This window comes from Rhinolophus ferrumequinum, chromosome 8 (genome assembly GCF_004115265.2).
Source record: "Rhinolophus ferrumequinum isolate MPI-CBG mRhiFer1 chromosome 8, mRhiFer1_v1.p, whole genome shotgun sequence".
Lineage (NCBI taxonomy): Eukaryota > Metazoa > Chordata > Mammalia > Chiroptera > Rhinolophidae > Rhinolophus > Rhinolophus ferrumequinum.
Window position 1 is genome coordinate 24062970 of NC_046291.1, and position 13864 is coordinate 24076833.

The 13864-nt window shown below is 37.3% G+C and overlaps 1 long non-coding RNA gene across 1 annotated transcript; it reads left to right on the forward strand.

The window, feature by feature from the left end:
- Nucleotides 1-247: 247 nt before the first annotated feature.
- Nucleotides 248-12710, forward strand: LOC117026179 (uncharacterized). Its single transcript, XR_004423714.1, has 3 exons — nt 248-902; nt 7174-7334; nt 12448-12710. It is a non-coding gene; the product is annotated as an uncharacterized LOC117026179 (long non-coding RNA).
- Nucleotides 12711-13864: the final 1154 nt, after the last annotated feature.

The window sequence follows — 13864 nt, forward strand, 5'->3', positions numbered from 1 at the left end:
TGGGTCTTATATTAATTTTTGCTCCAAAAGACTCATTAGGGCTTATGTTCAGGGGGTGTCATCCTGAAAAATCATGCTAGGGCTCATTTTCCGCTTAGGTCTTATTTTTGGGGAAACACGGTAGGTGTCAAAATAGAACCTTTAGGGAAGAGTTTATAAGAACCAGAAGAACTGGTTTGTCTCTCCATTGCTGAGGTGGAGCAAAAGGGTGTGAGAGAGAAGCATCAGAGAGAAAAGATTTGGGAAAAGGTGTCAGGTGTGTTGTATCTCTCCAGTTCACCATCCCCATTAAGAGGGGTGGTGGTACTTGATTCAGTTCCCAGTTGGATACCCCTAAGAGATCTACCCGTGACACTTTGGGGTGAGTCTTTCATTAACGGACTGATGACTACTTTTTTTTTTTGACTGGCATTGGTGGAGCAGCAGATTTGGAGGTACAGAAGGAAGACAATTGGAATGTCTTTTCTAAGGAAGAGTCATTTCTAATGGCAGAGTTCATCCCCTCTGTCCCATTTGAGAGTGGCAGTCATTTCTGTTTTTCATATAGACTGAGGAGAGCTCAGAGACATTAGTTTGAATCATGAGCCAGATTGCTGGTTCCCCAAGAAATTGCTCAGTAATGTAAAAATACGCTTTCCACAGTTTATGAGGTGGATGGTTGTAATTAGGCATCCAAAGATCATCGAGGGGTCCACAAGCTGGAACTTCGGACTCCCGTGGATCTTTACAGCTGTCAGAGGCTGGGCATCCAGGACACCAGGCTGAGAAGCCGGCAGGGCTGAGGGAATATGGTGGTGCACCCAACCCAATCCTCACAAGCCCAATCTCTACCAGCTCACTGTCTCAGACTCCTTCACTCCTCCACTGAGAAGAGGGGATTTGTGACGTCAGAAAAATTAATGGTAAGACCAGAGGAAGGAAAGAAAAATGCGAAAGAAGAAATCTTGGAAAGATATATTAAATAACTTTAGTTATTTATCTGTATCAAATTTCTCCAAACTTAAGAGAAAGAAGGGAAGTCTGTTAGTTGGTCCTGAATTTACAACCGTTTTTACAATAGTCAGAGTAACCATATATTATGCTGTAGCAAAAAAATAAGCCCTGAACAAAAGATTATTTCTTGCTCAAATAGTTTACCGTAGATGAGGCAGTCTTTTTTTCATCTAGAAGAAAATCCTTCTAGAAATCTGCTATTTGATCGTGTGGCTGCGAGCTACGTAAGCTGTAGAACATTTGCAATGTGTCTTGTCTGAATTGAAATGTCCTGTAAGTTAGGACATTTCACCCTGGCTTTAAACTTAGTTAACAAAAAAGAATATAAAATAGCTCAATAATTATTTGTATATGTATTACACGTTGAAAGGATAATATCTTGGATGTGTTGGATTAAATAAAATGTATTATTTACTTTCATCTCTTTGAATTGAGCTATGAGAAAACGTATAGGTACATACGTGACTTGAATTCATATTTATTGCACAGTACTTATCTAGGAATATGTGACCAAGAAGAAGTGCAAGGAGTACAACTGCCTAGTCTTCTTCTTCTTTTTTTTTTAATTTATATTTCATTGCCAACTAATCACGGGGCCCAAACCTAACTGTAAGGGATTCTCAGAAATGGATATTGTGTGATTCTCCAAAGTGTCTGTCACTCAGTCTGGTTTCTTTACTTGACAATTGCATATTACGTTATGCATCTATCTTTTCCCATTCTCATGTGCTTGTGGGGTGTGTGTGTGTGAACTTTATCTTTTAGAGCAGTTTATTCATAGCAAAATTCAGGGGAAGGTACAGAGATTCTCATATACACCCAGATCCCACACATGCACAGCCTCCCCCATTATCAACATTCCCTATAAGAGTGGTACAGTTGTTGCAACTGATGAATCCATACTAACACATCATAATCAGGCAAACTCCATAGTTCACATTATGGTTCACTTTTGGGGGCTTATATGGGTTTGGGAAGATGTATAATGACAAGTACCATCATTATGGTGTCATACAGAGTAATTTCGCTGCCCTAAAACTTCTCTCTGTTCTGCCTACTCATTTCCCTCCACCAACTCCCAACCGCTGGCAGCCACCGATCTTTTTAGTGTCTTCATAGATTTGCCTTCTTCAGAATGTCATAGAGTTGGACTCAAAATATATGTACTAGCCTTTACAGATTGGCTTCTTTCACTTAGTAATGTGCATTTAAGATTTCTCCATGGCCTATCATAGCTTGATAGCTCATTTCTTTTTAGTGCTGAGTAATACTCCAATGTCTGAATGTACCCCAGTTTATTCATCCAATCCACCTACTGAAAGACTTCTCGATTGCTTCCAAGTTTTGATAGGTAATTATGAATAAAACTGCTATAAACATCTGTATTAGGTTTTTTGAGGGGAGAAGTTTTCAACTCCTTTGGGTAAATAGCAAGGAGTAGGATTGCTGGATCATGTGGTAAAATAAGGCTTAGTTTTCTAAGAAACTTCCTGTCTTCCAAAGTAGCTGTTCCAGTTTCATTCTGAATAGCAATGTTTGAGAGTTTCTGTTGCTGCACATCCTTGCAACAATTGGTATTGTCAGTGTTCTGGATTTAGCTATTCTAATAAATGTGTAGTGGTATCTCATTGTTTTATTTTGCTTTTCATTTTCTTAAAGACACATGATTTGGAGCATCTTTTCATATGCTTATTTGTCATCTGTATATCTTCTGTGGTGAGGTGTTTATTAAGGTCTTTGGCCCATTTTTTTAATCAGGTTGTTTGTTTCCCTTATTTTTTTCATATTTCATTTTCTAGCCTTTCTCCTTTTTATCTTTATCTGCCGTTTAACTACACTTTGCCTTACTTTGTTTCCTTTTTACTAAATCTGTAAGTTTGTTATTTAAAAAAATACAGTAACAAATTCAATCTTCAGATAAAGTGTTTGGGAGCAATTTAAGTGAAACTAATTATCCACATAATATTGAAGAATATAAAAGTGTACATTTGTCATTTTTTGAGGGGAAAAAATCTAATTAAGTCGGGTTATAAGCAAAGGTCAATAATGTGAGAAGAGATATTCTTGGTCTCTATCCTCTACTTCCTTTACTCTACAGTTTAAGGTTCTTTCTGTTCCCCTCATTCAATCCCTAGGAAAGTGCATTTTCTCTTATACAGGCCACTGGTGGGGGGGTTAGGAAATTCTGAGTTTCTACTAGACTAGTCTAACTCTGACATAAACTTGTATTCTGTATTTTTCCTGTTGCTCTAGTTTTAAGTGAGGCTCCTTGACCTCTGAAGAGCTGATTGAACTTGGCCTAACCCCACTACCATGGCCTGAGGCCATTTAAAGTCCTCCCCACGTTGTTTGAAAATTCCTGTTTATATCATCATGGTTCTTCTGCTGCTGCAGTTTCCTCTCTGCTATCTCAGCTCTGCTCTAAGTCAGTTTTCAGAACAAAAATAAATCACAAATTTAGAAACTTTACTGAATATCTGAGAGTCATAGAAGGAAGGATTAAGCTCACCTGTGTCTTGCTAGCTCCTGTGTGAATAGATTTCTTTGAAGCACAGTCGAGGCACAGGGGCTTTCGCTCCCCAGTAAACATATTGTCAATGTCTGTGAGTCTTCTCTCCATGCCCAGCCTCCTGGGAAGAGTAATTCAATTCATCCTTCTCTTCTGCTAGAATACCGGGTAGAATCATTGTAGAAAACAATGTTCAGTACATCATGGAATATACTTGTATTGGTCAGTTTGGGCTGCCATAACAAAATACCATCAACTGGGTGGGTTAAACCACATACATTTATTTTTTTCACAGTTCTGGAGTCTAGAAGTCCTAGATCAGGGTGCCAGCATGGCATGGTCAAGTTCTGCTGAAGGCCCCTTCTGGGCGTGAAGATGGCCACTTTCTTGCTGTATGCTCACCTGGCCTTTCCTTGGTTTGTATGAGTGGAAAGAGCTCTCTCTCTCTCTCTCTCTCTCTCTCTCGCTCTCTCTCTCTCTCTCTCTCTCTCTCTCTCCCCCCCCTCATTTTACCAATCCTATTGGATTAGGACTCTATCCTTATGACCTCATTTGACCTTAACTACCGTCTAAAAGCCCTATCTCCAGATACACTCACATTGGGGGTTAGGGCTTCAGTATATGAACCGGGAGGGCTACATCAGTTAGTCTGCAGCAATATTATTATTCTCCATCCAATGACAACACATTTAGGTCTTAAGCAGTACATCCTAAACTTTTCATAGTTAATCAACTTGTGATCATGGGGCAGAGACGTTCAAAGCATCCAACTGTAAGAGTTCTCATACGGTTTGTGTGGTTTTTAGGGTTAAAAGAGGTGAATACCATCAGAAATGATTGTAGAATTTAAGTAATTAAAAGTGTTGGTAGAACAAAAGGGGGAAGGCAACAATCCTAATATCCCCCTACCAGGTACGTATCCTAGAAATCCAAGGTTAGAATTAGAGGTCAGAAGCAGAGGAGACAAAATTTGGTATGATGAGCTTTTTTTTCATTTATTCTACTTCCTCTTTTTATAAACTCAAAGTTGTAAATCTTCTATGTCTCCTTTAAGCAAGAAGGCCTCAATTATTTTGGTATGAGGGACTTGAAAAGGAGAAGTGATTCAGAAAAGGAAGCAAGGAAGGCTCTGGGTACCACACAGAAATCAGAAGATGGATTGAATTGGCCTATTACAAATATTAGGAACCATGTTAACTGCTTTAGTAGAGCTCCTAGGTTTTCTTTTGCAACACCCTTTTTAAATGTTCCACTGTGTGGGCTCCCATTATGGAGTTCTAGGCCTCATTGACTCATTACTGGGGTTAGTCGGGTGTAGAATGGGTTAGGAATCGCTATAATATCACATTCTGTTCTATCTGAGCTGGCCTAGGGCTGTGTGCTGGATGTAGTGCTGTTCTGCAGTGCAGGAAGAGACAGCTTACTTCAGCAATCTTTAAGAGCACACAGGGAGACCATTCTAGAAGTCAAGACACACAAACAAATGAAGAAATCTCAGCTGCTGCATACTTACTATCTTCAAATGCTGAGGCATAGTTCCAGTATTCAAGTTCAAGTGCTGACAGAGGGGTAAGGAGACATTTGTGGTTACAGTGAGCATTTTGAAGAACAGTTGTCATTGAGCATAACCTGTGGAGTTCATTTAATCTATAAACTCCGCAGAAGTCCCTTTGTTCTTGGGGTTGTCAGGGACCTGGCACCAGACCTCTTAATTCTCTGGGATATTGAACCAGGCCTCACGGTGGAGTCCATAGTCTTCATATTTCTGACTCAACCTTTTAGGCTGCTTCCTGGCATTTGGTTCACTATTCCCGCATGATAACTATATCCCCAACTCTATCTTCCTTCAATGCCGTGTCTTAAAATGAATTGGAAGCCCTGGGAACTGTGAAATCTAGGGGAAAGGCAGCAGGCAATCCTATTTGATTATAGGGGTATGGACCATTAATTGAAGTTAGATTTTTTTTTTTTACCTTAAAAATAATACAACATCTCTGAAAAAAATTTAGCAGATTGTTTTACACATACTGGATATGATGGCAATTAAATATTAAGTTAATTTTAGCACTATTCACACTTGTAATTAAATGCTTTTTTGGATTTATTTGTTTCATGACTGTGCCCCCCATAAGATGGTTAAGTTATTGAAGGAAAAGACGGTCATGTCATCCCTAGTCTTAGTAGGAATGTTACATAATAGATTCTCGACAAACTGTGGTTGTAAAAATGGATGAGCCCCTGGTTTTCCTAACCATGGTGATTTGGTGAAAGTGAATATTTTAGTCTCTGTACTCATCTTCCCATTACTGCTCTTTAGTGCTTACAAGTCAGCAACTACTTTTACTTCTGTACAACTGGGGCTTGAATGAGTCTGGGTATATTCTCGTGATCTGGGGTGGGGTCTCTCAGGAAGTGGCACACGCTTGTTTCATAAAGCTTCTATAGGCATTTAAATAATTAGGACATGAGAGGAAGCCATGGGGTATAGATCGAAGATCACTAGATTGGAAGCCAAAGGCATCTTATTTGGCTAAACTATCTTAAGCTGTTATTTAATTTCTCTGAACCTGTTTCCCCCTTGAAAACACATGGAATAAAAATGCCTGTTACACTTGTGTTTTTTCACAATCTGAAGTGGGAAAAGAGCCATGGCTATGCCTGGCATGTAGTACAAATTCAATTTATGTTGAATCTGATCCCCATAAAAAGAAGTAGTTGTCATATACAGTTTAGATGCATAAGATAACAAGTGGTGTTCGCCAAACCTGACTCCGAGAGAAAGTTCTCCAGCCTTCCAGCTGGACCACTTATGGCTTAACTCACCCACACAAGCTCTGTCATAACATTTCTGCCCTTTGACTATTGCAGCAGCTTGTAACACTTCATCTTGCAGAAGTCTTAGGAGAAAGGGCCAAACGTGAAGTAAATAATCTGTACTATGTGGGTTCTAGAATTTCTGCAATCTTAGGTTGAAAACAACTTTATAATCCCCTTTCTGTTCAGACTATCTTGATCCCAAAGACCTACTGAAATCACCCCACAAGATTTACCTGGTCATATATTTGTCAAGGAGAACTGGGTACCCGTCTTCCTCATGCTTCTCCAGGTGTAGCCAGAGAGTGAACCATGAGCAGAAGCCAGAAGGATACAGCTGTAGGAATCATAGGAAAATAACCATGATATTTTTAAGGATACCAGCCTTTCAAACATCATTAAGATATAATAACTTATTTTCCTCAATTATAAAATAACAGATAAGGGAAATTCTGGAATTCTCTAATTTGACCATTGTCTCTTCTGCAATCCCTAAGGATTTATTACTTTTCACATATTGAACTACTACACATAATAAAAAGGACAGTGTCAGGTAGACTCAAATGATGTCTCGTAAGTGAATTGGTCTTATTTTTATTATAGAGTATAATAATATTCCTCAAAAGTTGTTCATACCCCTAAGATTCAAGTATTGTTAAAAGTGTTTTCTCTTTCATGAAATATTGTCATAAACCATTAATTTTCCAGTGATTATCAGTGATGGAATCTGCTCCCACACTCATTTTCGGTAGATGCCTGGCTGCTTAAGCTCTGCTAATATAGTGACTGCATTTTAAGTCCTTTGTTAATTATTTTATTTTTCTCTACTAGTCTTTCTCTACTTTCTCTACTAACAGCTATTTGGCCTCCATTAAGAAGATTGGATACCTGCCCACCACCTTCTTCTGGCATTTGTCCTAACAGCTGTTCCTTGAACAACGCTAATTAACATCTGTACAGAATGATTTTTATTCATAGAGTTCTGAAGCATTAATTTGTGTCATAGCATCCCTAAGAGGTAAGTAATTTTATTTCTCACATTTTTAAAACAGGAGAAAATGAAACACAGCTGGGTTAAGCCATTTGACTAAACTGATGCATCAGAAGGTAAAGAATAGACCAGGACCTGAGGTACACAATAACTCCTCTGTGCCTGACCCCAGCGAGCAGTCTGCCTGCCACAGTGCAGGTAGCATCGCATTCCAGAGTTTCCTGTATGGCTGAAAAGAACGTATTTTGACACTTATTCTAGGAGTAGAATATCCTAAGGAGGGAAACTTTTCAAGAAGTCAAACTAGAAGATGAACATGAGTTTTCCCCATGGAGAACTCCAGGGGAAGTTTGAAGTCCCCCTACGAAGACACGTGAAATGCATTGAAGGCACATACGATGCTCGTCAACCATCTCGCTTCCTGTTATCATTGGTTCACCTAATGGCTTGGTGAACATTACTCTTCCCCAGACTTCACCTTAGAATCTAATGTAGGACCAAGGAAAAAAAAGTCACTGTCAATTTTTATATCAAACCTCAAACCATAATGGATTTTAATACAAAGAGTATTAAAAATGGAATATTTCAAAAATCATTTGCTTTTATGAGTTAATAGCCTCCCATATGATGCATAACATTTGGTCATGATATCGTCAATAACAATGAATATCACTTTGACCAAGCCTAATTTTTAAGCTAACATTTATTGATAAGACTTAGGGGGTTGCCATTTTGTGTGTGCATGTTTAAATATTTGCTCAATGATCAGAGACATAATTTTTTAAAAGCATTGAAATGGTAAAATGAAAATTATGTATTAGTCTTCTCTAAAGTTTTGCCTCTCAAACAAGAATTGTTCATTTCAAACAAAAATAGAAAGGTTTTTAAAAAGTTATGGAATAATTAACTGGCCTCCCTAGTTACTTTCATAAAGCCACAAATTTAGGAGCAATCAAATGGCCTTCCTGATTCTTCACATCCTTCTCTCCTCTCTGAAGTAAGGCAGAAGTGAGAACCCACATGCTGCACTGGGCTAGTTTCCTCTGCAGATCCATTGGTCACTCTTGGTCTGGGTTTAATTTAGGAAAGTAGATATTGATTGCATAAATTTGACATAGCCCTAGGCTCCAAGTTAAGAGGTAGGAACTATTATCACTTTAGATAAGAATATTTTCAGATAAAATATTGCGTTGTGTGGTTTCTAAATCTATACGTGGAGCCTTTGGTCATGCAGCAATCTAGTGAGCTGGTTTACATACTATTCTACACTATCTTATCCCCAAAATCAATCTATGAATAGTCTGGGGGGAAAATCATGGAACCCTTTGGGAAGCAATTACTGAAGGAAAGTCAACAATTATATTTGTTGTTCATTCTTTTTCTAAAATAAGAACTGAAACTACTACCACCTCTTCATGCTAATTGTAACAGTTTAATTCTGGTCTTTCTTCTCTTCAATTTCTTTTCCTTCTTTAAATTAATGTATCGAACCAGTACATATTTACAGAGAAAACTTTTTAGAATGCAATAGATCATGTCGTTCACTCCCCTATATAAACTTCAGTTGCTCCTGGGGGCCCAAAGTAGATTTAAAATTCCATAGACAGAATACAGACTGTTCACCATGTGGTTTCCATGTGGTCTGCAATTTCTTACTGAAACTGTGTGGTTCATTCAGATCTACCGTACTGCTGATTTTATTTGGCTGTAAAAGGTGTTCTCTACCTTGATATGTCAAAATGCTCTCGTAAGAATGGCCTTCTCCTCTTTGTCTGCTAAATGAAATCTAACTCTTCAAAATGCTCCATCAAAGTTATTTTAGGAACACATTTTCTACCATTCCCCCACAACCAACAGTTAGTTTTTCCAACCCCTGTGTTTCAACTGTGCTTTACACAAGCCTCTCTTCACACTTATCACATTGGACTGTACTCACATTAAAGGCAAAAATGACTTCTTTTTCTTTACTTGAAAAGCAAATAATAAGGGCTCAATAATTTTCATTGAACTACCGTTTCATCTTTCCTATATCATTCTGCCTCTGTAAATAATAGTGTTGAAATAAGTTTCATTAATGTCCTGTGTTATTAGTACTTTGTTTAACTGAGTTTCAGTTGTATCATTGACAAAAAAAAAAAGCCTATGAAAATTATAATTATTCATTTCACAAGGATATTATATAGATTAATTAGTAGACTGAAAGTGCTTGGGAAATGTAGGACATTAAGTTCTATTACCTAAGATCAGCAGCAAGGCTTTCTAAATGTCAGGAGTAAAGTTTGAGAACTGCTGCCACAGAAAATCTGTAAGAAGGTGCAAAGTAGGTATGAAGTTTCCTTTTAAGTACTTTTGTTTTTGAAACTTCACATTGTTGGCTGGAAATTGAGTTCAGAAGAATAGGACTAAGGGGGAAGTGAAGTATTCAGTGTTCTGTAGACTGATGTGTGACTGTATCTATAGACATATATATGTTCTATATATGTACCATGTGTGTGCAAGTATGTATGCTATAGATGTAGAAAATCATGATGTGAATAAATCTAAGTATTTTATACACACACAAATATAGAGATAGAGGTAATGAAAGAGAGAGAAAAAGAGAAAAGAGTTAGTTAGTTAGTTAGTTAGTTAGTTAGTTAGTTAGTTAGTTAGTTATTCCTGAGTAAGCCACTGACATTAAAGAAAGCTACTTGGGTCATACTTCCAATTTATGAGCACTGAAGTTTTGTGTCCTCTCCATTCAAGCCCCAGTCTATGTCTTTATGGCTTCAGAGCCAACTGCACATCAGAAAATTCATTGGTTCTCAGTTACTTCTTCATTTATTGACTTTGTGAATTATTAGTGAGACAGACATGAATGCACATAACTAAAATTTCTATAAGGCTTGAAGACTTGTAAAATTCTTTCATATATATCTGAGATAAGGCCCTGTTTTTTGACATTATGAACTCATAATAATATTATGAGTTCATTACAGTTAGTTGAAAAAAAAAGGTGATTTCGTTAAGGAAGCTTAAAAATAATACACGCTGAACTTTATTTGAGTAGCTTATAAAATTCATATTAATTTGTCAATATTTTTATATTGTGTCTTTTCCTTTATTCTGGATTTTCTGCTTTGAACTCCATTCTTGCCTAATACACATCTCAAATTCAGCAGGTACAATTTCCAGATTTAGTTTCCTTAAAGAGGTACAAGAATTTAAAGATAATTGTGAAGCCAGTAGAGTATTAATTTCTTTGATATATTTTATGATTTTTCCCCTCAAATTTTAACTTTTCTTGAAATACTTGAATTGATAAAGAATTTTGATAGATTTACATTTATGGAGTCTTTCCAAAGCATTCAGCTTAGTTTTCATAAAATGGCTCTTTTTGCATGCATATTTCCATTAATTTATATAATGAACAATTTAAATACGTAGTTATGGCACCTAAGCCATATGCACCTAAGTCCAAATTCCATGAATTCTTGTGCAGAACTTTTTATTTACTGAATGAATACATTTTTCTGAAATGCTTACTAGTGCCAAACACTGTGCACTATTTATGTTTCCATAACAATATGTATTTCTCTTTTTGTATGTGACATTTGCTATAAAAATTAATTTAATATTAGTGTTATTCTCACAGCTGTCAAGGCCTATGCCATGGAGAACCCCAAGACTCTCTGCTACTTTGTGGTTTATGGACTTATGAGTCGGAAAACATATGCAATTGAGCAGAAAAAAACCCCACGATATCAAGTAAGTAGAATTGAATATGTAGCTGTTAGGTGTAAGGATGCTAACTGATGTTAACTGATGTAACTGATGCTAACTGATGTAGCTGTTAGGTGTAAGCATGCAATCTTGGGAGAGAGAGAGTGATCCAAATCAATGAGCACCTGTGAAAATACTTTGACCTTGGAGCCATCTGCCTGGACTCATTTGTCTCTCACTTCTGAATAAAGAGCATCTCCATCCATTCCATTATTGGGCACCCTCCAGCTTGACAAATGCTACTCTAAAAAATTTTAGAAAAATCATAAATGCTCCCATAGTAATGCAATCTGCCAGATGACTGCTGTTTGTCCATAATTCATATTGTACTTGTACTTATTATTAGCATTTTACTACCAGTGAGATCAATAAAAAATTAATTAATTTAAAATAATAATACATTTTTTTAAATCATCCTCATGATGTAGTAAAAGCAAAAGGAATACAAAATAGTGATGTGTCTTGCCCAGACTTTCAAACAAACAAACAAACAAACAAAAAAGAGATTACATTACATGGTATTTTGTGTTAGATGGTGTTAGATTGTTCACGGCTACACTTGTTAAATGACTATGCCTTGAGATGGAAGAAGAATCTGAAGTCTTCTCTGCCAATGCTTGTGTTTCTTTGCAGTTTGACTAATTTCCTTCATAAAGGCAAGCAATTGGGTAGGTCCATAGATTGTATTTCACTCTATAGTTGCTTAGTCTTCACAATAGACTAAGATAATTGATGTTTCACATTAAGCAAAGCACACTCTATAGTGATTGCAACAACGTGTCTGAAATGCCCAGCTATAATGTTTTCAATATAATGTTATACTCATACGTGAGGCTATAAATGCTGCAGAAATACATGATTTACATATGGGTCATTGCTCTGAATCAAGAAAGTAATGTCTCAGCAATTTAAATACGAGGAAAGTATTCTAGCCATGACTTGTGATCAACATGAAACCATAGCTCTGGATTGCAAATCTATGATGTCACTGTTGTCAACAAGACTTCTAGTTTCAGTCCCAATTGTTGGTTTCATTCCAAAGCCATGAATCAGTGAGCTGGGGTGGCCTTGCCTTAACAGGCAGGTATAAAAGGTGAGAGTTCCTGGCAAAGGTCCAATCAGATAAGGAGCAATCTAACCAACTAGTGATGCCAGGTCATCCTGAGAAGAAACAGAGAATGTTGCCATTGTCTAGAATTAAGACTACTATGATTGACATGTAAAGCCATTTGAAGCTTTGAAATTTACTCTAGGCATCAGAGTAAGAAGAACAAAAATATTATTACTAAATGGTTTCAATGTGGTTTCAAAAACATAGCTTGTCTAATTTTGACAAATGATGTTTTTCATGAAAGATTGAGGTATTTCTTTCTTGTAGGTATGCAAGATCCAGTGGCCGCAGGAAGCTTTATTAAATATTTAAAGACACAGACCACCGAGGCATGGAAAGCTATAGCCCTAAGCAAAATTGCAAAGGAGTGAATGAAGCTCATGTTCCGGCTTCACTGCCTCTCTTTTACTGCAATCCTTTCCTTATTTACACCCCTCTCTTGGTGCCCAATAAATCAGTGGTGGGGTGGTAAAATCACTGAGCTTGGAGTTAGAGTCTAACTCCACATTTGCATTTTGCCTCTAAATAAAAATTAGACCTACCCTCAGGGAATACAGGTAATAAAAATAGTAAACCGTTGTTCAGTCAAAAAATGTTTTAAGTGACTTCATGCATTAACTTATTTAATCCTTAAAACCACCCATGGTAGAGGTAAATTTATTATCCCCATTTTATAGATAAGGAAACTGAGACATAGAGTGGATAAATAACTTGCCTGAGTTCACACAGCTAGTAACAGCTGGAGATAGGATATGGATTTATGCTGTCTTGCTCTAGAGCCACGACTCTCAACACAGTGCTCTTTGGGTTAAATAAAAGAAAACATATTAAAATACTGAATGTACAATAACCACATGTGGCACAGACTGTGAAATGCCTACCTAATAGTCAGTCAACTTTTCTTCCCTAGTATGACTTGTATTTTTATATGGGGATTTACAATGTCCAGTTAAAAGACTACATTTCCCAGCCTCCGAGAATAAAGAAATGGTAGCAGAAATTGTTAAGTGGAAAGTTTCAGAAAATCCCATGTGGGGAGAGGGTAATCACTTGGCATGTGTTGTTTCTGCGCATCACTCCTTCCTTTCCACTTCCTCCCTGGATATGATCGCTGGAACGCAAGCTTCCACCTTGCTCCACAAAGAAGTCTTGAGGACATAAGCCATCTGCTGAGGCTGGGGAACCAGAAAGATAGGACACTGGGTCCTTGATAACAAATGGAGCGACCACCCCCATCACAGTTGCTTTACCTTGACAATTTTTTTTATACAGACAAATGAATTTCTACCTTATTAAAACTACTTATTCCTAGTCCCTTACCAGCAGCTGACATTAGGAAATGATTCAGAATTCAATCCATTTTTTAAAAATTTTAAATCAATAGAAACAGATTCTTTTCAATGTACTCTCTTAGTGCTAACCACTGTGATGAGGGTGTGGGAAGAACTCATAAGGAATATTCTACATGATTCTGCCGCTCAAGGAGCTAATGCTCTTGCTATAGAGATAAACACATGAAGCAACATTGAAATCCTTGTAGACTTGTTATAATCTCAAAACTTAGAGAAGAGAGTGACTCAGAATGGCTGGAGCACCCAGGGAAGAGCTCCTGTAGATGACGGGATGTAAGCTCAGTATTGGAGAATGGGAGTTTGACTGAGAAGGTCAGGAAGGTCAACCATTC